Source organism: Onychomys torridus, chromosome 9 (genome assembly GCF_903995425.1).
Source record: "Onychomys torridus chromosome 9, mOncTor1.1, whole genome shotgun sequence".
Taxonomy (NCBI): domain Eukaryota; kingdom Metazoa; phylum Chordata; class Mammalia; order Rodentia; family Cricetidae; genus Onychomys; species Onychomys torridus.
In genome coordinates, this window is record NC_050451.1 from 81,550,594 (window position 1) to 81,574,334 (window position 23,741).

The following is a 23,741-nucleotide window of genomic DNA, read 5'->3' on the forward strand; positions in this document are numbered from 1 at the left end:
ATCCAGGTCATTGGTTCTGAATGCTGTTTAAAATGATCACAATTACCTGGGGAACTTATTAAAAATACCGAATCCCAAATTTCAACCACTAAAGATTTTATTGATGAGATGTAGAAATAAGTATTTTTAGCTATCCCTTGTGACCTTTTGTAGAACTTTCTGCACCAGTGCTTGGACCATCATTTCAAAATCAATAAACTAAAATAAGAGGTAGATTTAATGGAAAGAGATATTTTTAAAAAATATTATAATAGTCTCAGTTTTGGAAGCTGAATTAACATAATTCATTCTAAAAATACATCTTATTTGAAGTACCATTTTTATAAAATTTATACCTATATTATATGTACAGAAACTATTTTATTACATATAGCAAGCTACATAGTATCTTTCAATGAGAAAAATGTTTACATTATTAATTTAATAAATTATAACTTGTAATTTTAAAGATAATATAACTGTAATTTTTCAAATATGTATCAATTTAATAGGACAATTATGTAATTTCAAATAGAAAATATATTTAAAAAATAAATATCTAAACCTAAGTTTTCAAAATGTTAAGACCCAAATAATTTCAAATATTTATGCCTCAATATTAAGGCCACTGTGTGAATACAATGTTTTGTGATATTTCAGAGAGCATAAAAATTTATTCTGAAAGAAATTATCTGAATTTTTTCATATGTATCATATATTATACTTACCTTTTTCAGCAAAAAGTTAATTTCCACATTATTTCTTATAGAAACACTTAAAAATTGAAATAAGTTAATAGTTTACAATGTGAATTCAATATTCTAACAGTAACTAATGTACATCATCAAATTTCAAGTTAGGAAATATTTAATTGTATTTATACATAAATATAAAGACTAAAAGAAGAAAATTAAACCATAATCTAAATATTGTAAGATTACTATGAGTTGCAATACTTACTCTTCAAGATATATGTTTAAAAATAAAGATACTTTAATGAAAATGTCTTAAAATGCTCTGTTCACAGAAAAATATTAATTTAGGTTTTATAGCTGAATAAAAATAAGAGGCCAATGCGAATATAAGTATTATTTAGTTGTGTTTCCATATTTCTTATCTTGACAAGTGTTCATCAGTAATTTACATGATCATCCCTGAACTTCTGCATGTATGAGTCATCTTGACAATGCCCTACAAAAATATACATCTCTATTCTGCTGTCTTTCCTAATATGCATAGGTAGTTATGAGTATATTACCTGAACATTTTAATGATACAATGCACTTACATCATTGCTTTTTTTTACATAAAATATGAAAATGCTTCCAAATCCTGTGATTTCACCCAAAGCAATTCTTCTGAATTTATGTCTGCATCCACCATGAAATTCAATTGTTTATTATACATATGCTTCAAAAAGATAAATAAAATAGATACATTTTAATAAATTTAGCATAGTTTTAAATTAGTACTAAATATAAATTTTGAAATAAATACATGAAACCAACTCAAAATAGTATACAACAAAGTAATGTAAAACTCCCAACAAATTCTATTTCTGTTTATATTTTCCTAGCAGTTGAAATTCCAAGAGCATATTCAAAGTTGCTGAGAAGTAAGCATGATCACCAGTGGTGCAATTTCTTTTAAGTACCAGCTACTCACTGGGGAAAGAGCTGTATCACATTTCTTTTCCAAAACAATTTGAAAAGGGAGAAATCATCTTGTACCCAATCTATCATATTATTGGTTGATGTTTTGCCAGGAGATAATGGAGTGTAATTATATATTGTTTGCTACTATTTCATTATTCCATATATATATATATATATATAAACTCTGTGACCAACACCTCATCAAAATGCCATTATATTATCTTTATTCTTTTAGCACTGTATCATTTTTACTTAGATAACTTATTAGTTTATTAGTCTGTGTGCTCACAACCAAAATTACTAGGAATGTCCCAGCTACCAATTCCATCTTCACAGTCCACTGAACTATATTTCATTACTTTCATTGATGAAAAAGGATGCCTGGCATGCATGGCATTCTTTATTTATCCTTAAACTCTCTCCATCCAATGGGTGTAGATAATAATCAAATCATTTTTCCTTCTTTGAATTTTCATATATGTATTATACAAACTATCCTAGTTTATTTTTCTGTTGATAAAAGAAGGAACTTTGGCAAAGGCAACTTAAAGAGTAAAGGGGTTGTGACTGCTCAGAGTTCAAGGGTACCGGCCACCAATATAAGGACGTCGATCAGCAACAGCTGATCACACATCCCACCCCAAATCCCATTCCAAAATGGGAATGTTTATGGTCTGCTCACTTTCTCTACTTGAAGTTGTTGCGCATTCCAGCTAGACTGCAGTGCCACACGAGGTGAGCAGGAGGTCTTCCCATCTCAATTAACTTAATCAAGATAACTGGGCATTCCCAGTGGCCTTCCTCTGGTTTGGTTCTGGATCTCATAAACTTGATACTGACATGAACACGATCCATGTAAAATATCATCATTTATTTAACATCCTGTTTAGGTAAGAAATCTAATTATTTTTAATTATGTGTGCTCTCACATAACTGATATCTATTGCAGGCAGCTTAGAACCCACCTTCTAAGTGTAGTTAGAAATTTGCCAATGGGCTCTCCCTTTACCCAGATACAGGGTGTTACTTAGTTGTCTAGGCTAACCTTGAACTGCCCTTATAACCAAGGAAAGTTCTATAAATTGCAGTTTTCCCGGCTTGGCCCCTTGACTAGCTGGAAATACAGGTCTGTAGCTCCAGGCTCAGCTTTAGTAGAATTTTGATGTTCCAGAAGGCCTGTGAAATCAAAGACTATAGACATCAGAGTTTCTAGGTCAGAAGTTTCAGAGTTATGCTCAACACTTTTTGACAGCTTCTAATATGAGTTTGAAGAGTATTGTCTAGACGCAGGGTTCTAAGCTCTTCTTCAAGCATCTCAGAACCACTAGTAACTTGTGCCAAGTTGGCTCATTTGATCATGGTGCATGCTGTACATGTGAACTTTGAGGCATTAATTTTCTCAAGCCTCCTAGAACATTGGGTTACTTTTGAAAAGTTTTGCTATTTTGTTTTGCTTGTTAAAGAACTCTAAAAGCATGTATGCTTTAAGTCACACAGGCCTGGTTTTCTCTTAGATGTTGGTAAGCATGTGGGTTTCCTAGGTGATTTAGGAACATATTAAACATTTTTATTTGTGTGAATTTTTAGACCAGCTCCCTCTATTTAGCATATTTATCTCTCACCCACATTTCTCTTCCATGGCAGTTTCTTCCTGTCCTTGAATGTCAAGACCATTTCTTTATTTACTAGATTAATGTGCCTCTTTTTTTGTTGGTTGTCACATGTCTTGCATAAATACTAGTTTGTTTTGTGTTTCTGTTATGGGTACTGGAGATGCAACTGGTGACTTTGAGTGTACTTCACAAGTAGTCCTCTCCTGGGATACACCCCAGCAAAATAATACATCTTTATATTTTTCCCATAAGTGAAAAATACATTCAGATATTACTTTGCTCTGGTACATATCTGCCAAAAGAATAGTTGATGTTATGGAAATGCAAAAACCAAGTTATTCAAGAGAATTAATATAATTTTAACAATAGCATTGATGTTTTTCAAAGGCTCACTATGTGATAGACATTGTGCTAGGAGCTTTATATATAATATTATATTTTAAACTGGCCTCTTCTATAAAAAAAAAAAAAAAACAGGCTAACTAACTAGTGTTATTGTGATGTCTGTTGTTTTCAGATAAAACTGAAGGAGCCTGGAAAGGTTAATAAATTCCTCAAAGCTCCATAGTTAATAAAGAATACAGAGTCACCCCCCCCCCAAGCAGTACTCCAAAGTCTCTATTCATAAACAGCTAAATTAGACACTGTAAACATTATTTTCAAGCACAGTGGGTGTAGGAAATTCTGTGGAATCTTTAATCATTGTTATTCTCCCTACTGCCTACAGAAACATGTGAGGCAAGAGGCTAGCTTCTCTCAGAAACAACAGAGTTCACAGGAAAAACCCCAAACATGCCAGTGTCATAAAGAATGGATGTATTTTGAAATAAAAAAAAATTGATCTTACATGGTAAAAGAAGCAGTTTTTTGAAACTTATGAGCTGATATTTTATAGCTAAAAGACTGAGGTTATAGCTGTTATTCTAACAATTTTCCAACTAGTCTTTGAATCCTTCATTTATAGATTAACATGAACTCTGCAATATCCTTCCCCTGAAATGTATGACTACTTCTCAATATGTTATAACTTATGACTCAGACAACTATTTTTCTCCAGTGACACAAACATATCTCAGGGCATATTAACCCATCTGCAGGACTTTGTCATTTTAAAGGAAAGTAATTCAAGTTAAAGTGAATCACTGTTGGTAAGTGCTTAAACTGGTGGATAAAGTCAAACATAGGATTATTTGATTTCCATTTGAAAAAAATAGGTATTTAGCTCTCTCTCGTTACTACTTACTTGTCTATGGATTTGAAATAGTTTCACAGATTTTGAGCCTTTATTCAAGTATCATAAGACTTAGAAGCTGAATGACACAATTGTCTATGACACTATAAATCTGAAGAAAATGGAAATTAAGACACAGGTACATAGGAATAAAACCTTAACAATACCTGACTGTAATATAGTGCCATATTTCCCTTCTCAAGTCACCTTTAACTGCTGCTTTTAATCATGGATATTTTTGACTTAAGAATTATAATGGTAAGTGCTTATTTGTGGAGGCTCATTCCAAAACTTACTAGGCACTGTATTCAGTGAACATATTATATTCAAGGTAACGATGAAGTAACAGAAAACTTTGCATTGATGCCCTACATTTCCATTTAAATTCTCATAGAAGAACATTTGAAACACATAATTGCAAATGTATAATTTTGCAGATGTTTTTTAGTTACCTCATGTATTAGGAATATACTAAAATAATTACTAGTTTTCTAAAATCTAGCATTTGCCTTTTATCTTAGAAGACTGAAGGTTTTCTCTAATGCTTTCATTAGTATCTGCTAAATGAATAGCTTACAGGTAACGCTACAACTGAGCTGTATTGTGGAGGCGCCAGATCCTCTTTCTACAGCACCAACCCCTCAGAGTCATGAAAGTGAGAATTCCCACACAGCATGTCAGTGGAACACTGCAATCAGACCTGAGCCGTTTAATTTTTAATTAGAGTGTCTCTAAAAGACCAATCAAATTACATATAACATTGTCAACAAATTAAATGACTTATTAAAAACCCTGTGTAATGGAGAGAGAGCTAAATGTGTGTCTGCCTTACAGTGAACAGTCCTGCAAAGATGTTTGGTTCCTCATTTAAGTGTTTCTAGTTAGGTTTCCTATGCTTAAAAATACCATGTGGCCTCTAACATCAGAATTCTATAGTCCAAAGAACTGAATGCCTTTGTTCTCACTCGTATTACTTTTACTCAGCAAAGCCAGAACTCCATCTTACACGATACTTATTAGTAGGATGTGTTTTGTTAATCGTCAAAGAAAATTAAAAGTAAATCCCCAGGCTGAGCAGTGTCCTCTGTGGAGCAGTGGGTTTTGTTCCCTCTGTTCTTTTGCTTTTGCTTTCTTTAGCCCATCTTTTCCCATTTGTCTTTCTTTTAAAAAAGCTAAAAATCTTTATTGTATTTCTTGTTTATATTTAAAGCATCAATTTTAAAATGAGGTGTTCAAACTAATTTTGAGTACTGATTGAATACTTATTTTCAGTGGAATATAATGCTATGAATTGGTAAACAAATATAACAATTTTAGAATGTTTAAGTGTATTAGTCCTCAGTAGAAATACTAGAAAATGTATAAGGATGATGTCAGCAAAGTTTATTTTATCTATACAGTGTTTTATAGCACCTAACTCATATTGAGGATTGAATCATTTCACCTCTATTCAAATCATACTTTTAACCTAGTTACCTTATTGCAGACTACAAGATAGAGTTAGCTGCAGTTCCTTTCACTAAGGACTTCCATCTACGTGGATGTTTATCTGCATGTGCCTGTACCAGTACCAAATAAGAAGAATGAAAATAAGCATGGCCTGTAGCTGGAGACCTTCTCTCCAGCCCCCACCAAGCCCTGTTAGTCCAACAACCCACTTGTAAAATAAACACATAGACATTTATATTATTTAAACTGGTTGGCCATTAGCTCAGGCCAACCATTGTGTAACTTTTATTCTTATATTTAGCCCATTTCTATTAATCTATACACATGACTCATGGCTTACCAGTACCTTACATCTTCCTTGTCATGGTGTCGGCTGGCAGTGTCTCCCTGCTCCAGCCTTCACTTCCCAGAATTCTCTTTTCCTTGTCCCTCCTACCCTGTCCTTCCTGCCTAGCTACTGGCCAATCAGCACTTTATTTATTTTAACCAATCAGAGCAACACATTTGACATACAGAACATCCCAGAACACTTCCCCTTTTCTTTTTTTCAAAAAGCAAGGTTTTAACTTTTATATAGTAAAATTTCAGATAACAAAACAATTAACAAGCAAGAATTACAGTTATAATATTAAAGAATATATCCTATCTATCATATATTTGTGAGTCTAAGGTTTTACATCTAACTTACTTTTTATCATAACTAAGGAAAATTATACCTATCTAATTGCTGTGGATATCACTCTGTGTAAATAAAGTTCTGATTGGCCAGTGGCCAGGCAGGAAGTATAGGTGGGACAAGAGAGAAGAGAATTCTGGGAAGTAGAAGGCTGGGGAGGGACACCTCTAGCCGCCACCAGGAGAAGCAACATGTAAAGACACTGGTAAGCCACGAGCCATGTGGCAAAGTATAGACTAACAGAAATGGGTTAATTTAAGATAGAAGAAGTAGATAACAAGAAGCCTGCCACAGCCATACAGTTTGTAAACAATGTAAGTTTCTGTGTGCTTTCTTGGTTGGGTCTGAGCAACTGTGGGACTGGCGGGTAAGAGAGATTTCTCCTGACTGGGCCAGGCAGGAAAACTCTAACTACAAATGGTGTCCAACGTGTTGGCAAGAGTTTCCACCTAAAACCTAAGAAGACAAATTCTAAAACGGAGCTGAAAAGAGCTTCCTAGTTGTCTCTCTCAAGTTAGCAGCAGCCTGCCAGTTTGAGCTACTATGGCAGGTTCCTGGTGTGTGCGTCTGACCTGCATTGCGGCGGGAATGAGGAGTCTACAAGCGGCACTTTACTCTGCTGCGTGGTAGATTTAGCCTTTGCTAGTTAAAAAAAAAAAGTTTCTGGTTTATGCACTGCTTTGATAGAACTGCTTCTGATAGTTGATGGTACACATGGCTCCAGACCCAGAGCTGGCGGTAAACTGTACCACCACCATGTTGGGAAGCTGAGGTGGATGGAGCCAGCAGCCACAGCGGCGTTTCAGTCTTACAAAGATGGATATTACACAGAGAATCTGGTTTGTCTTGTCTTTGGGATTTTTAACTGCAGAAAAAGATTTGATCGTAAAAGCTGTTTAGTTTAACAAATATGTAAATTTTAAAGGTACCTTGACTTCAAAATTTGGATATAAGGATATGTTGCTTTGGAAAGGAGTCTCTGCTTTTGTTTCCACAGAAAGCCAGAGGCTGTGGATTTGTTCCAGATTAAGATACATCAGGTTTGATCAGCCAAGACCACCTGAAAGGTCTCCAATGACACCATGGCCCAGATGATCCGACATCCAGAATGGTTTCAAGGCAACTGGCTCAGAGGTTTACCCTAATGGACTACTCCATAATCCTAAAATTTTCTTTATGTCCCCATAAGATACAGTGCCCCCCTCCAGCAGGAAGTAGTAAGAAAAACTACGCCCACATTCCCAAAATTATCAAGCTGGCTTTGGAGATGAAATTGGCTCACTCCTTCTCTAAACCCAGACATATTGTTAAAAGAAATGGTTAAGAGTTTCTTGTGTCCCAAATCAGAAGAGCCCTCTGGTGTGGGACAGAGAAAAACCAATATTTTTCTTTAAAACAGGTTGATTATAAATGTGATCTCTTTCTAAAGAGGAAAAGGGGATATGATATAGATATATTAGGATGAAAGGGTAGATTAAGGAAGGAACTTACTTCTAAAGAGCAACAACTTGTTTAAAATGTTTTACATTGGTATAGATTTTAGTCTATTGATAGATACAAACTTAAAGTTAATTTTGTTATACTATGTATATATTTCTACTCGTGTTTAAGGTATTATGTTTGTATAGCTCATTTTAAATTAAAAAGGATAATTAAAAATAGATTAATAATTAGTCATCTATGATAATCATACTCGTAGCCATGTTAGTTATGTCTTCTAAACATACATAGACATATTTCAGATAGATAGGTAATCTTCAAATACTTCAAAGACATACAGAATATGGCATTTAAAATACTTTTAAAATTTAGACTTTCTGGACAGTGAGACATGTCTGCTCCTGGCAGCACCAATTTACTTCAGAGAGGAGGATGGGCATTGAAGACACTTCATATGGAGTTTATCTTCACCTTGGCAAAAATAGCCATTTGGGCAAGAAACTGTTCTTGCCTGGACTGCTCCATCACCGGGACATGCAGGACCCATAGAAAGGTGACCACTGAACTTTGCTTTCAAAATGGTCCTTCAGGTTCCTGCTTCACAAAGGAAACTGCCAGACATTCTACAAGACACTGAGAGAAGTGACCGAGAGACTCTATCCCTGTGGGCTGAAGACAAATGCCCCAACTTTACAAAGGAACATTAGGTGACTGTCCAGGCTGCCAGCTGTCTCTGTCTACTCTTGCAAGACTCCTAAAAAATGCTTACATCCTTCTCCCGGTTCTCAGGTAATATTATATCCTTCTGAGGTCTTTGATGTGGTTGAAGGCTAGATAGTTATAATTTCCTCAGTTATGATAAAAGATAAGTTAGATATAAAACCTTAGACTCACAAATATAAGATAGATAGGATATCTTTAACATTGAAACTGTAATTCTTGCTAGATAATAGTTTTGTTATGTGTAATTGTACTATGTAAAAGTTAAAACCTTCCTTTAAAAAAAAAAAAAAAGAAAAAGGGGAAGTGCTGTGGATATCGCTCTGTGTAAATAAAGTTCTGATTGGCCAGTGGCCAGGCAGGAAGTATAGGCGGGACAAGAGAGAATAGAATTCTGGGAAGTAGAAGGCTGGGGAGGGACACTGCCAGCCGCCACCAGGAGAAGCAACATGTAAAGACACTGGTAAGCCACGAGCCATGTGGCAAAGTATAGACTAACAGAAATGGGTTAATTTAAGATAGAAGAAGTAGATAACAAGAAGCCTGCCACAGCCATACAGTTTGTAAACAATGTAAGTTTCTGTGTGCTTTCTTGGTTGGGTCTGAGCAACTGTGGGACTGGAGGGTAAGAGAGATTTGTCCTGACTGGGCCAGGCAGGAAAACTCTAACTACATCTAATCTTCAACCACATCAAAGACCTCAGAAGGATATACTATTACCTGAGAACCAGGAGAAGTATGCAAGCAACTTTCGGGAGTCTTGTAGGGTAAACAGAGACAGCTGGCAGCCTGGACAGTCACCTAATGTTCCTTTGTAAAATTGGGGCATCTGTCTTCAGCCCACAGGGCTAGAGTCTCTTGATCACTTTTTTTAGTGTCCTGTAGAATGTCTGGCTGTTACCTCTGTGAAACAGGAACCTGAAGGACCATTTTGTCAAGCAAAGTTTAGTGGTCACCTTTCTATGGGTCCTGCATATCCAGTTGATCAAGCAGTCCAGACAAGAACAGTTTCTTGCCCAAATGGCTATTTTTGCCAAGGGGAAGATAAACTCCATATGAAGTGTCTTCAATGCCCATCCTCCTCTCTGAAGTAAATTGGTGCTGCCAGGAGCAGACATGTCTCACTGTCCAGAAAGTCTAAATTTTAAAAATATTTTAAATGTCATATTCTATAGGTCTTTGAAGTGTTTGAAGATTACCTATATATTTGAAATATCTCTGTGTATACCTAGAAGACTTAACTAATATGGCTATCTTTATGATTATCATAGATGCATGAGACTCTTAATCTCAGTGTTGTGGGTTCATGCCCCACGTTGGGTGCCAGATATTGGTGAAATTATTAAGGCCACTCCACATATTTAAAAGGGAGGTTTATTTTGTGGGGTAACTTACAAATGAAGGGATAGGTTGTAGGGTATGGCAAAGGTATGGCATAGTCCGGCGGTGTTCTCTGAAGAACTCTGCTTGTTCTACCCCTAGTGTGCAGGGTTCTGGAACCCAGAGAAGCCTCTCCTCTGGATCCCGGGTCTTCAGGGTCCTCTCTCTGCCCCACCTTGTAGGTGTGACCATTACCGAAGCCTCAATGATGGTTGGAACTTCCAGGCCAAGGCTGTAATTGCTATCCACTACAATGGCCATCAAGCTTTCTATAATGAGTTACATTATTCTTTCAAGGTATAATAAGCAAATTATTGCCAACAGTATTTAATTACTTTTTTTCTAATTTATCATTGATACAAGGGAAAAAAAAGCAAGAAAAATAAACAATGGGACTTCAAGATTTTCCTGCTGAATGAACACTGATAAGAACATATTGAATCATTGTTTTAACCAGTTAATACTATTCATGGGCTAATGAACAGGAAGACTACAAATACATTGAATGGTTAATGGACCACATTGTTTCCATCTCATGACCAACAGAGACAGCTGGTGAATCATCCAACTCCTACCATCATCTTTCTCATGGCTCCTGCAGCCTCCTCCAACAAGTTAAATCATTAACACTGAAATATTCAAATAAACAAGTATTTCTTTTCAACATAAAACAGATTAAAATATTAAAACATAACACATTATAAAATATTCTGAAATGCTATTTATATATTTAAAAAAACAGAAGATTAAATTGAAGAGGACCTATGTACAAATTAGCTGACATTAAATATGGTGTCAAACACCACCAACAACAAACAGACCTACCAACCCACAGGTCCTAGACATAGGGTAATCCCCATTATCATGTGACATTACTGTTTTCATTTAAAACAATGTGTGACATTAACATTGTGCCATAACAGGTTCTAGTTGTGATCACTGACTAAGTATTCTTTCTATTAATGAAATTTCTGTTACTATAAAACAGATACTTTTTAACTATAAATCCTGAAGAATATCAAAGTAAATGTGAATTCATAATTTTCCTTTCCAAATATCAGTTAATTCCCCTACCTGCAAAATGAGTTGTGGTCCTGATTAAATTTCTTCAACTTCACAAGAGAATTTAATAATACTTTTAGTTCTTATTTATCTTCTCTTCTTTTATCTACATGACCTGATTTATTGGTACTCTGTAAATGTTACTAATTTGATCATCACTCCCTTTATTGCCCAGGATAGTCACAATCAAATGATATTCACAACTTTGCTATTATCTAAGGGAATTCCACTACTAAATCTATGTGGAAGCTAAAAATGAAGCCTAAACTTTAAATAAAACCTGGAATGTAGGCTACAGATAAACCTAAAAACCCTCATACTTTGTGAGTTACTTCTTTTGTGCATCCAGTTTTGGTATATGTTCCATGGCCTCAAAAAATGCTCAGTTCCTTTCTCTTTTTTTTCTTTTTCTTTCTTCTCCCCCCCAAAAAAAAATCATAATTATCTTTACAGACCAAGGTTCACAAGGCTTAAAATCTTTGGCTCTGTTAGTAAAGTTCCCCCTAAGCTACTAAAGGGATCCATTAGAATTTTGCTACAAACTCCTCTTGTATCATTGTTCAAATATGATTAGTTTCATTTCACAGAAGTAAAGTCAGTTTTCTTTTCATCTATAATTCTTAAGTTCTTCCTTCACAGTAGTGGCCAGAATTGTCAAGATGTCCTGTTGTAGAATATTCTTTCCATGACTTTTCCTCTGGTTAGATTAGAACTCCCTTACATATCACAACCATATTATTCTCTTCAGTAACTCCCACTACAGATAAATTCCTGATAAATGTTCAAAATCCAATAAATATTTCAATAATAAATTTTTGTAACTGAAATTACCATGATAAACAAGTATACCTAGCTGTGTAAAGAAATTGATTAAAAAACAAGTCACAATTTCATGGAGCTTTAAGTTTATTAAAATTTAGAAGAAGCCTTTTACTTTCAATCATTTCAAGAATTGTCTTGAGAGTCTGCATGACTTCTTATAATCCTCCCCATGATATTAAGTGAAATGTCTGAATATTTCTCCTTGGTTTAGATAAAGAAAATAAGACTAGTAGAGTTTAACTTATCATTGTCAGGAACCCAGTGGGTAATACAGTAGGGATTAAAAACACTCACTCTAAATTTACATTCATTAACATATTCTCTCCATGAAGTATTCACTCAATAGTAACTTCCCATCTCTTTATGAGGACAAATGAGATAATGTCTGTAAAACAATTTGAGTTACTCAGGAAAAGCAGGCTCTATAATTTAAGAGATGAATTTGATAAATTGGATTCACAAATAAGTGCATTGGCTCAAAGCCTCTCCCAGAGGAAGCTGTTGTGTCATTTTCCCCAGTTTATGCCAATTTACCTCAAGTCTTCTAGTCACAACAGTCTCCTATATAACTTCTGGAAAATTAATTTTGGTCTCCATCCAGTAAACTTTACTTCTAGTTTCTCCATATTCTATCCAATATTTCATGGACCCATTACCTCACTAAAGTCACAAATGATCAAAAATCAGAATCCAAGTGTATTTGACTTGTCTTACAGCTAATATTTTACCAATAGTCTCCTAGAACAATATTAATTTCATGTAACAATAGCTGATCTCTCATGGTATTATGACTTTGTAGGGTATACATGGAATTTACGTATAAACCTCCAAAAAAGTACTTACTGCATTGCAGTCTTTCTCAATAATAGTACCTACTACATAGGACCCAAGGGCACCCATTAAGTGTTCAATGATATTTCTACAAGGCATTTTTCCCCCACAGAGAGCATTTCTAGCACTCTCAGAAGGGCGATACAATCGATGTGCAGCCTCAAACAGTTCTAACTTAACACTGTGGCTGCTATTGAAATAGCCTTCCTGTATGAAGAAGCTGCTGATACGTGAGTGAATGTGAATTGAACACTAGTCAGACAAAGCTGGCCATATCAAGCCTTTCTCTGTGTAGAAAAAAAATAGAATGATTTCATTTGGGCATAAGCGTGATCTGTTGAGCAGAAATAGAGTAGAATGCAATCTGATTTCAGAAGTAAACTCTGTTCCAAGAAAAGTAGCTCTGTATAAACCAAAAATGCAATTTAAAGAGCACAATGCATTTTAGATTTCAGAATGTATAGTTTCACTTTAAATGAAGTTTCACTTCAAGTAAATTATACCATCACCTTAGGGAATCTCAATCTTGCTTTCTAAGCAATTTACAGACATTGATATTCCTTTACACTTTAGCATACCCCTCTTTACAAAGGCAGATGGGTACCAGCAGATGGGCACCATGAGGGGAGAAGGAGGGATTCCCACCTGGTATTGTGTAAGTGCCCATGAACCCAGGTTTACTGGCTAGATCTATTTTTAAACTTTCGTTTCAATTACAAAGGAAAAATAGGGTAGATCAGATTTAACATTTTCTCTAATGGAGTATTTTTAGAAAGTAAACATAATCCAAATATAAAATAATTACCATTTATAGAAATTCTCCTTTAAAATAGGGATTATCAAATCTGAACCTTAAGAACATAATATACAGGCTACGAGTAAAGTAGTCTCATCTCAAAAAAAAATTGCTTTCCATGGTTTCTGTTACACACATTCAACTGCAGTCTGAAAATAGAGGACAACACAATAGAATCTTTTCAGAGAGAAAAAAGAGAGACCACATCCACATAACATGTGTTACAGTATATTGCTATGTTTATTTCATTGCCAGTTGGTGTTGATTGCTTATGGCTTCAGCTTATAAATTAATCTTTATCATAGTTATATGAACAAAAAATAAAATATAATATTTTAAGAATTTGGTCCTAACTGCAGTTTCAAGGACACACTGTTTCTTAAATAATAGTTATTATAATTAAAACTGTATTACACATTAATTTATCAGAGAGATAAATAGGGACATAATCTACAAACCTTTAGTTATGTAGAGATAAAACTTATGCCCTCTCACACCTTCAGAAAAACAGTATCTTAATAGAACCAATGATGTAGCTAATGGAAGATATGACCATTGCCCAGGAATATACTCAGCTGCAGTGAAGACAGATTCAGACATTTCTGACCCTGCTTTGTTGAGTATTCATGATGTTCTTTGCTGTTGTTGTTTCATTACTATTATTACTCTGATTTTACATAGTTCTATTATATGAAGCAATTGAGTTATCAACGACTTGCATATATTTTCTTACACCATCTTGTGATAGCTGATAGTTCACAAATGCATTATGCAAATTTTGACTAATTGCTAATTATATGCAAATTATTTTTGAAGTAAGGAAACTTATATTGGTAAATACCAGTGTCAGGATTCTAAATGAATTTATGCCATAGTCAGCTAAGAGTCACAAATAGATAAACATGGTTAAATACAAAAGATTCAAAGGAAATAAATAAGAAATGGCAAGAGAAAGACAATGACATAATCAGTCAATAAATTGAATGGATTTTCCTAGGAGACTAACAAGAAAGAACAAAAAACTCTAAGATAGTTATTTACGTTATAATTATAAATATGTTACTTCTCTTGGCTCCTTTGTCTGGTTCAGGATAGGTTTCCAAAGTATCAGTAATGATAAGTAACTTTAGAACTCTGCCAAAGGGTAGATATTGAGCACTAGAGCCTTCGGCCTGTATTTCAAGTCCTTTCTTCTTTCTCCCGTTTCCTAAGTGACTAGGCACTTCAGTCCTTATTCTCTTTCACGTCACACAGAGATTTGTTGGAATCCTGAATAGAAACAGCTTGCTATCTCAGCACTCCAGGTAGTCAGCCTTGTAACTCACTGTAGCAGTAGGGCTGCCATTTTCTCTTTTCCCTAGACTACCCTCAGGATAGTTGTACCTCCTTGAAGAGTCCCTTTGTTTCCATTGTTTTCATATGTTTACTCCTTCCTCTTAAAATGTCATAGCTCCCAGGTGCTCAGAGATTTCACATGTCTTTTATACAGTGCTTTTTCAGGCAGAAGCTGGAAAAGTTTACCTAAATCCAATTCTACCCTTGTCTTTGGTTTTAACCATTTCCTATTTACCCTGGGTTGTTTGAGTGGGTCTTCTATAAGTCTCATTATGGAAAGCATTGAACTTTGTCCATGTGTGCCCAAGGGCTTCAACAAATGACTTCAGTTAAGTACTAGTGGGTACTCATGAAAATTGGATCAATGGCTGTGGAGCCTGCCCGGCACAAGACTAGGAGCTCTGCATGGTGAGACAGTTGTGTAGCTTGATCTGTTTGGGGGGCCCCCTGGCGGTAGGATCAGAATCCATCCCTGGTGCATGAGTGGGCTTTTTGGAGTCCACTACCAATAATAGGACACCCTGTGCAGACTTGAGGCAGGGGGAAGAGCTGGAACTTTCCTCTACTGAATGTGCCTCCACGCAGGAGGCCTTGTCTTCTTGTGGCAGGGAGTGAGGAGTGGGTTGGGAGGGAAGGCTGGGGGAGGCTGAAAGGGAGGAAAGAGGGGGATCTTTGATTGGTGTGTAAAATGAATGAAATTTTGTTCTTAATAAAATAAAATCATCCTTAAGGAGAACAAATAATTTCAAGGAAGGACAGAAACATAGAAATTGTCAGGTAGACATAAAGATGCACTGTATTAGACTCCCAGGCAAAATAAAGTAAAACTATGGGTACAGAGGAACAGAGTACCAAAGCTACAAGGACAATGAGCCAAATATTTTGCCTACATGTTGCTAACTGAGAGATGGGTTTTTATTCATATAAAACCACATATCTACTTGTCCTATATATTTTAAACTTAAGTGATTATATTTCTGTTGTAAAATTCAAGGACAACAATTATAAGAAGACACATCTGTGGAAAATGATACAGAGAAAGAAAGTAAATAAATTAATTCCATAAAAAACTCTTATCCCAGTTTGACTCTGTTATATCATGTATGACTAATAAAAGCACACCCAACCACCTGAATAATGAAATGAGAAAAGCATATTTGCTGAATCCCGAGCCGACCTCTGTTTAAAACTGAGGTCAGCCTGACACTCAGGGATGCGGATCACTTTCTGGGAGCCATAACTCCCATCTCACTGTTCTGCTTCTGCTACCACAAGGCTTTCTTCTCCCCTCTTTGTTCAAACAGTGATGCCATGTTGACACTGTGCCCTTTTCTTATCAGAAGTTCATATCCTGTCATGCTTGCACAGCAACCTTGTAGTTTTTATCTAGAGAACCTTCCTGCTCACTCAGCTCAGGGCTGGTTCTTTAGACTAGTAGTCACAGGAGTGCATGCCCACTTCCCGCTGGGTCTGTATGGCTCAATAAAATCTTTAAATTCATAAAGAGTTCATCCTGGTCTCCTTCTGTTGGGTGAGGACAATTCAACTACGACAATACTTGCTCTAACCATTGATAAAGGCAAGTTTCAGAGAAGATGGAGTACTCTCAGAGTCAATCTTATTATTTTTATTGAACTTGCTCAGCTATGCTTGCCGGTACTTTATTCATAATCTTCACAAATTAGAAACAACTTAGATGTTCCTCAATCAGAGAACGGATAAAGAAAGTGTAATACATTTACACAATTGATTATTCCTCACTTATTAAAAAAAATGATCATGAAATTCACAGGTAAATGGAAGAAGCTAGAAAAAATATCACCCTGAGTGAAGTAGCCCAGACCCACAAAGACAAATACAGTATGTATTCCCTTCCACATGGCTGTTAAGTCTTCAATAAGCAGGCTGTTATCCCTATGACCACAGAGGTTGATATAGAGTAAATTACTTGAGGAGGATCAGTTTCCAAAGAAAGGGAAAATATAATAGATAGTTATTAATGGACTGGGAAGAGGAGGGTGGGATAGAAATGCAGTATCGTAAAGGTAAGATAAGAGAAGATGGGGTTAAGGGAAGGAATCGGGGAGGAACAGCTAGAGTTAAGGGCCATTTGAGGGTTGTTTGGAAACCTAATACTGTATATTTTTCTTCAAATCTATACATGTATGAAAGACATATATAGGGAGTCACCAAATAGAGAGGGAGCTAAAGCCACAACTAGATATCGACAATCATCAATGCAAACTTCCAGTTCTATGCATGGGTTACATTTCCAAAGGGGCCCAAGGACATCTCCAATAAACCAAGGCTATTGCCAATACTATTGGTTGCTCTTCTCAAACTGATAGTAAGACCTTATTGATGACAACACCTGTACAAATAACTCAACATGGAGAAGTTAAACATGCCAACCTAGAGACTTCACTCTTACAGTCCTCATTGTACCAAAAGGTACTCTGCATGCTAATAGAGAAGAAAGGTAAACACCAACCCAACTACAACCCTTTTGATACACAGTGGTGACCTGCCTGCAAGATATGCTGGCTCTGGTGCAATAGTGGCACAAAGCTTGTGGGAGTAACCAACCAATATCTGATTTGAGTTAAAGCTGTCTCCATGAGATCGAACCCTTACCAGACCTCAGATAGGAACCTGAGACTAGATAGGACATGGAATAGAGGAAATCCAAATACCACTGTTCTGTTAAAGAAATGTAGTACTAAAATGACTTATAACAACAATCTGCTGTGCTCACATATCAGTGCCTTACTAAGCCATCATCAGAGAAGCTTCCTCCTTCAGCAGAGCAGAACAATATAGAGATCGGCAACTGGAAATGATGCACTGAGTGAGAGACCTTAGAACACTAAATGGGGAAGGGGATACCCATCAAATCCCAGTCCTTAGAGTTCAGGGAACTCTACTGAAGAGGAGGCTAAAAGACTATAAGAGGGAGTGGGGGATTTGGTGATATGGAAAATATGGACTCCAAGGAAACAAGATCTTCCAAACACAGCAGGACTGGTCCACATATGAATTCATGGAAACTGTGGCAGCACACACAGTCTTTGTATAGGTGGAAGCCAGATGGTCTTCCAGCACTGAGGAGGGAAGTGACCTCAAGCCCCAGCTATAATACAGAAGCTATCTCCAACTGATAACTGCTTGCAAAGGAAAATTTAATTTTCTGCAGTGTAGTTACACTGTCTATACAAACCACTCTTAAGGACAGACCCCATGCCCAGCATTAGAGGGTCAAGAGAAAATGAACTCAGTGGTGTCTTGGGAGGTTGCTTGTCCCATAACGCTTTCTCTGCACATTATTTTTCACTTGTATGTTTCCTTCTCTTTCTTTTCTCTTCCATTTTCTTCTAGGTGTTTTGGTGTATCTTATGGCTTCCAGTGCTATGTTTTTAACCTCTCTCTCTCTCTCTCTCTCTCTCTCTCTCTCTCTCTCTCTCTCTCTCTCCTTCTGTATGTGTATCTTGTGAGTTTTCTTTCCCTCTTTATCTCATGGCAGTTTATACATTTCACCCTACCCTAGTTTGTTTTCTTTATTGTATCTTATCGTAATATTTTTAGATGTCTGTTTGTATTCTTAGGAAGGAGAGAGAAAGAAAGGGTGTTGATTTGGGTGGGTGGAGAGTCTAAGAGAATCTGGAAGGAGTTGGTGGAGGAAAAATCATAATCAGGAAATATTGCATGAAAAATATCTATTTTCAATTATAAATTAAACTTTCAGTTAAAAATGAAGTATAAAATAAGAATCAAAATAACAATAAACAGAACAACCAAAGCAAGGCAAACAAACAAATAAAAAGATACAGGTACTGTATATTCCTTCAAAGCTGTTTGTAAAGTGGCAGCAAAACTGAACAATAGATTGTCCATCAAGAAGGCAGACAGACCTGCCTGGACTGAATCTACCAGGTTGAGCTGAATCTCCAGGGGAGTCTTTGCCCTGGAGGAGATGGGAATGGGGAGTTGTTAGGGGGAAGGCAGGGGTGGGGGCAGGAGGGGGGAGGACAGGGGAACCCATGGCTGATATGTAAAATTAAATTAAATTTTTAAAAACGGCAGACAGAAAAGCCAAAACAGTGAATTGTGAAGTTGGTGTTTTGTTTTTAAGTTCTAGCCAAATTCCCAAAGGAGTAAAATGCCACCTGGGCTTCAGTGAATAAACAAATATCTGACAATGAGTCAAATAAATCAGTGTAGGGTGATGTTAGACATCATATGATAAAGGAACAGAATCTTTAAAGCACCGATGATGAAATGTTTGGTTGTAACTGGAGTGTGTTAACTGTCATCTGATATCTTTACTCTTATAAGACTTTGATAGGTACTTTTGTAGTGATTTTTAAGCTAAAATCTCAGTGTATGAAATCTCTACCAGTAATTAAAATACCAGTGAAGATATGGATGAGAAAAGCAAGCTGTTCAAAGCAAGTGTGTGATCACAGGCAACATCCTTCATCACCTTAGCATCTTCATATTTTAACTTCAATTTCTTCTCTGTGTATGAAATAAAAGGAAAACACCCCTCTTTCATAGCTGCAGAGTGTTGCTACATTTCTTATCATCTGGTATAGAGCTCACTCTAAGTTTTTCAATACAGACCTGGTCCAGCTTAAAACTCGAGACGCACAGCTGCTCTTGTTATACTGTTCTACTGAACAACTAAGAGCCGGGAAAGCAGCCCATTTTCTCTAGCTGGAAGCCTTCTTTAGATGGTTAAGTGGAATTCTGCATGTTGCACTTGTATCTGCACAGCCCTCACCGACCAAAGTGCCTGATCAGGCACTCCAAAAGTATTTAATAGTAGGTGTAATAGGAAAAAAGAAATCATTAAATACTCAAATACGTACTTCCATCATAAGTGTTATAGCTTTATTTTATTCAAGTACCTGTAGAACTTTTTGATACTAGAAAAGTATCATTGAAATAAATTACATATTTTTGCCTGTATACCTCCTGGTTTAAAAGTTTGTGTGGATCTGATAATGTACTAAAGATTACAAGTAGTCCTTTATAAACCAAGAACAGCATTTAAAAAAATGTAGATTATTTTTGTTCTCTCCATATACACATACATACAATGTTGAACATATATGTTATGTTTATATATATATATATATATATATACATATAATACTTCTATATATGCTTTGCATATTACATATATACATATTACATATATATGAGAATAATATAATTGGATAGAATATATCTTTGGATTTTAAAAATATGAATATATTATAAAATAGCCAATGCAATCAATTTATATGAATTAGAAACTTAGAATTTTATTCTTGTTATTTTATAAAAAATGATTAATGAAGGCCAACATTGATAATCTATATTTTGGTGTGAGTCACTTGGACTATCCTTACCAACCATTTGAAAGAAAGGCTTCTTGTGATTAGCGCTGAAGATTTTGTTAGTCTATGGTTCTTTTGGGAGCATTACCAAGCCAAGTGTTTTAACTTACATTTATATTTATACACATTAATACATATATTTTTAGGTTAATATATCAATATGATTGCTTGAGACTTCATTAAATAAACTTGACGTTATTTATCTCTCATCCTTTTTTCTCTTTCCATAAACTGTCCTTCTTTGCTCTTTCCAAGTTTGAGCTCCCTTCCTGTCATTCTGTTCCCCACTTCATAGCACATGTATCATCCTCCCATCCCAAGATCCCCTCCCCACACTCACACTTATAGGTCCTTTATACTTTCCTGGTTTCTGTGGTTACTCCATGCTGTATGCTCACATCTGAAATTTGGAGATAGACACTAGAGATGAAAGAGAACATATGTCCTTTGACTTTCAGGGTCTGAATTACCCCACTTGATAAAATATTTTCTAAGTTCATCTATTTAGCTGTACACTTCATGATTTCATGTTTCTCCACACCTCAGTGATATTCTGTAGTGTATATGTTCCACATTTTTATTTTTTATTCATATGGTGAAGGAAATTTAGGTTAATGAATGCTGGCAAAGGTGTAGTTAGCCTTACCCAAGCATAAACCTTCTTTACTAGTGGCCCCATGCAGAGTGGTCAGCTTGATATCATCTATACATATACACACAAATGATAAAAACGCATGAGACAAGTTGTGTGTACCTGTATGCATTTGAGTATACAAATGCATAATATCTATAATTATAAATAAAATCAAAGTAAAAGAGGTTACCAACTTGAGAGTAGGGGAGACATGGGTGGTTTTGAGGGAAGGTATTAAGCAGCAGGAGGAGAAAAGGGAGGCAGTATAATAATGTGAGTATATTGCTGTAGCATATTTTTTAAATAAGTACTACAAAAAATGAAATACCGTAAAGATTAGAAAAATAAGTTTCCCTAAATGTAATTCTTGGAAAAATACAACATTTATTTAGGGTCTTAAATACTGAAAGTAAACTTTAGGTTACTTTTTTAAAGCTATTATGTTTATATTGGCAAGATATTGTGGATGCAGATACCACCTGATGTGGGTGAACCGAGTACTGGGAATGAATCTTGGGTTTTCTGTAAGAGCAGTATCCCACCTTAACTGCTGAACCTCTCAAGGAGCCCTGTAACCAAATTTTAGAGTACTAATTTGTTGCATCCCAATTCACACTTTTGAAAGTGCAAGTAGTTGTATAATTGCTTCACTAATTTTCCCAAGTAAGAATTGTAGTGGTTAATTTTCACTTTCATGTTAATTGGACTGATAATCACCTCAGGAATTAACAAGGTACACCGATGGTTTGTTTGTGAAGTTGTTTGTCCTGAAGTGTCATTGACAAATATCAGCCCTGGACGTGGTTAGTTCTATATCATGGTTGATGTCCCATACATAATGAAAAAGAACAGACAAAACAAGCTGAGCCCAGGCATTCATCTCCTTGCTCTTCCTGAATGCCGACATAATGAGGCTAGGCGCTTCATGCTCTCAACACCATGCCTTCCCTGTCACACTGTTAGTCCAACAAACCATTCCATCTCTTAAGTTGCTTCTTGTCAGGTATTTGGTTACAACAATATGAGCAGTAACTAATGTAACAGCTACTCATGCCTGTTAGGGAATAACTATTCATCTCAGCCTGCCACACTGGGGCACTAAGGAACCCACAGCTAATCTCCTGGCTTTCTTTAGGAAGCATTGCTTTGCACTTTTAGTGTGCAGTCATGTTTAATAAAGATGAATCGTTCTAGAAATTCTAATCCCTTAGGTATTTTTCAAACCCAAAGGCAGATTTTTCTGATACTCTCTAAATCCATAAGTTGTGTTTTGTTTGTTTCCGTTAGACACAGCCCATCACTTGGTGCTCAGACATCAAAAAAGCTCCTGTCTTGTGTTTAGGATTCAGGAATCAGGGTGCAATTATCGTGAAAAGGCAAACCTTTTGTTTAAGATTGGCTGCCCAGTCTCTTGGATACTGAGTGTGACAGGCTCTGCAGGTGTACAGACTTCTGTCTATTGATACAAATTGAATCTGAAAATAGCAATTTATTCAGCAAATCAAACCAATCACTGCAATGCAGTTTTCTCTCTTAGCTCTTATTTCCCACCATCCACTTTCCACCACTCTGAAGGGTTAGTTTTATAGCAACATTTCTTTTTCAGCAAGGGGTTTAGAGACACTGTCATGGCAAGCCTCCTTTAACCTTCTTAGCATTGAGCTTTTCTTTTAGATGACCATTTGTTTACAGATACTATTCATTCCAGGCCAAAAATAAAATAAAATAAATGATCAATACATGTTCCAAATAGAGTTTAAGTCCCCAAATCCATTTTCTCTTCTCCACTGACTGTTTGTCTTTCTTTACCCATAAAAAAGCAATCACATTACGTGCTTTGTAATACAATTTCATTACTCCAAAGCCATACCTGAAATTCTACAGTGAAGCTGTCTTTTACGTATGCTAACATAATCTGCTGACAAGAAATAGGAAAACAGAGAACCAAGAAAGATTTTTGAAGTGAATCTTTTTTCTTTAACACTTATTTGAAGTGGCACCTAATAGTCAAGGCTCTGAAAGAAGTAAATAAAAGATAGCTTGCCTGAGGGGCAGCAAACAGAGCAGAGAAAGCTCAATCGGTATCAAAGCCTGGATAAATAAGTGGTCACTCTCCAACTTTTGAATTAGCACATATTCTTGGCACTTGACCAATTTGACCAAACTTTCCAGTCTCCTGCTTTAAAGGATCACAATGGCTAACCTCTGGTGGTTGTCATGGCAGCAGGCAGCTAACAGAGGGTAGGGAGTTCTATAATGAAAGTTGGAAAACACTTAAAAGCAAACAAGTTGGACTTCTCATGGTACATGCCTAAATGTAATTTAAGCAAAGACAAAAACTATCAGATTTTTTTAATCTTTATTTTTGAGTACTGATTACATTGAACTAGCATTACAACTGTACTTTAAGAGTTCTGTTTTTAAGGAATATGTCTGGAAAGGGAAAAGGATGGATGGAAAGGATCCAGGGGAATATGCATAGTATTAGAAAGAGTAGTTGCCCTGGTTGCTATCATTGATTTTATGCCTCATCACTTTAGAAAAGTGAAGCCTGAATAATGTCAGGCCCATGTAGTAGTCTAAACACCTTAATAAGAAGCTGGGAGAAGGGGCTTGGATATTTTACCTCAAGTAGGTGTGTTCTAATTTAAAGGGAGAATGTGGAAATCCCTGATCAATTAGACAAGTTTCTCTGACCTTTTCACTCATTGCTATAGCAAAATGTCCTTTCTGCCCC